General features: G+C 39.0%; 1 protein-coding gene across 1 annotated transcript in view; it reads right to left on the minus strand.

The window, feature by feature from the left end:
- LOC137658397 (uncharacterized) overlaps nucleotides 1–2,500 on the minus strand; it is a 176,745-nt gene that overhangs the window by 161,372 nt on the left and 12,873 nt on the right. The gene's annotated exons all lie outside the window — the stretch shown is intronic.

Genomic DNA, 2,500 nt, shown 5'->3' on the forward strand with positions numbered 1-2,500 from the left:
ACACAAACAAATAATGTCATCAGTATCCACCCTTTTTCATTCACAATTAACCATCACATTCAATTTTCATAAAATATAAGTTGATTCAACGAAGACTTCAATCTTCATAAGATATGTCTTTGCGATGTTGCTATTTTCACTGCTTCACTTCTCTTTCTCTATTTGCCTTCATTCAGACACATATAAGAATTTACAAGATCCAATAGTCCACCAACCATAAAATCCTTCATTTCCCTCGTAGCCTTGATCTTTCTGAAATTTACTTTAAAATTCCTTTCTTGAAGCAGTCACTGTTCTCTGACGTCACTCTCATTGATAACATTGTATCATCCACACTTCAGTCACTTAAGAAGGTTTGATTCCCTAATAACAAGTTATCATTTTCAATTATATCATCTTCTACTTGATCCATCCTCGGATATTACTAAATTTGTTCCAACGTAATGTAAGCTTTTCGTGTGCCATTGCATGATGCTCCTTTAAACTCACGTAACAAACCCCTGATCATCACCCACCCACCCTTCTTTAAAAAATGCATTATCACTGGAGTATCAAAATATTATTCTTCTCCAATCCAATCCAACCTATAGTGCACAGGGAAAATTCATGTCACTTGAATCTAATAAATTCGCATTATTCGTAGCCACAGTGACCTATTAACTTAACAGTTAAGAGACCACTCAATCTTTTTGATGCATATGTCAAATCAACATCATGTGAAACTTCATGGAATTCCTCGGTCCACACCCTAAGATGATTTTTATCATCTTAAGGTGTGGATTTCTAAACATTTTGCTTGGATTCTAGGTTTTTAATCTAATTTTGTCCAATGATTTCCTTTGAATTGGAATATAGTTTTACTACCAAATTATTACACCTCTAATGATGGTTACAATAGAATAATTGAAAGAGTCGTAGGCCTTGAAATAAATGGAACAACAAATTAATAATCTTATAATTTCCTTCAGTTTTGACCTAGAGAATAAGAAGAGGTACAGTATAAGTTAATAGAGCAGTATCATCACAAAATAGAACAGGAAACCTTATTTAATTTATAGATATTAAGAAATATTGTGGTTTGAAAAGTGTATGGTAGAGTACTGATTAATAGGATTAAGGATAAAAGAGAATGCAATCTTAGAAGTACATGGTGGTTTTAGAAGATTTTTACAGTTAGGTAAATATGTGAGAAATATTTAGCAAAAGGTAAAGAGATGTATGTTGCGTTTATGGATCTGCAGAAAGCGTATGATAGAGTTGATAGGGAGGCGATGTGGAATGTGATGAGGTTATATAGAATTAGTGGAAGGTTGTTCCAAGCAGTGAAAAGTTTCTAAAAAGTTAGTAAAGCGTGTGTTAGGATAGGAAATCAAGTGAGTGATTGGTTTCCGGTGTGAGTGGGGCTGAGACAGGGATGTGTGATGTCGCCATGGATGTCTCTAACTTGTATGTTGATGGAGTGGTGAGAGAGGTAAATGCTCGAGAGCTTGGACGAGGATTGAAACTGGTAGACAAGAATGATTATGAATGGCAGGTAAATCGGTTGTTGTTTGCGTATGATGATACTGTACTGGTTACAGAAGCAGAAGAGAAGCTTGGCCGATTAGTGACAGAATTTGGAAGGGTATGTGAGAGAGGGAAGTTGAGAGTTAATGTGGGTAAGAGTAAGGTTATGAGATGTACGAGAAGGGAAGGTGGTGCGAGGTTAAATGTCATGTTGAATTGAGAATTACTTGAGGAGGTGGATCAGTATAAGTACTTGGGATCTGTTGTTACAGCAAATGGTGGTGGAAGAAGATGTACGCCAGAGAGAGAATGAAAGATGCAAAGTGTTGGGGGCAGTAAAGGGAGTGGTAAAGCATAGAGGGTTGGGCATGAATGTAAAGAGAGTTTTGTGTGAGAAAGTGATTATACCAACTGTGATGTATGGATCGGAGTTGTGGGGAATGAAAGTGATGGAGAGACAGAAATTGAATGTGTTTGAGATGAAGTGTCTAAGGAGTATGGCTGGTGTATCTCGAGTAGATAGGGTTAGGAACGAAGTAGTGAGGGTGAGAACGGGTGTAAGAAATAAGTTAGCAGCTTGAGTGGAAATGATTTAATGTGTTGAGGTGGTTTGGCCATGTTGAGAGAATGGAAAATGGCTGTCTGCTAAAGAAGGTGATGGATGCAAGAGTTGATGGGAGAAGTACAAGAGGAAGGCCAAGGTTTGGGTGGATGGATGGAGTGAAGAAAGCTTTGGGTGATAGGAGGATAGAAGTGAGAGAGGCAAGAGAGTGTGCTAGAAATAGGAATGAATGGTGAGCGATTGTGACGCAGTTCCGGTAGTCCCTGCTGCTTCCTCCGGTCGCCTTGGATGACCGCGGATGTAGCAGCAGTAGGGGATTCAGCGTTATGAAGCTTCATCTGTGGTGGATAGCAGGGGAGGGTGGGCTGTGGCACCTTAGCAGTACCAGCCAAACTCGGTTGAGTGCATTGTCAGGCTAGGAGGAACGTAGAG

This window comes from Palaemon carinicauda, chromosome 1 (genome assembly GCF_036898095.1).
Source record: "Palaemon carinicauda isolate YSFRI2023 chromosome 1, ASM3689809v2, whole genome shotgun sequence".
NCBI lineage: Eukaryota > Metazoa > Arthropoda > Malacostraca > Decapoda > Palaemonidae > Palaemon > Palaemon carinicauda.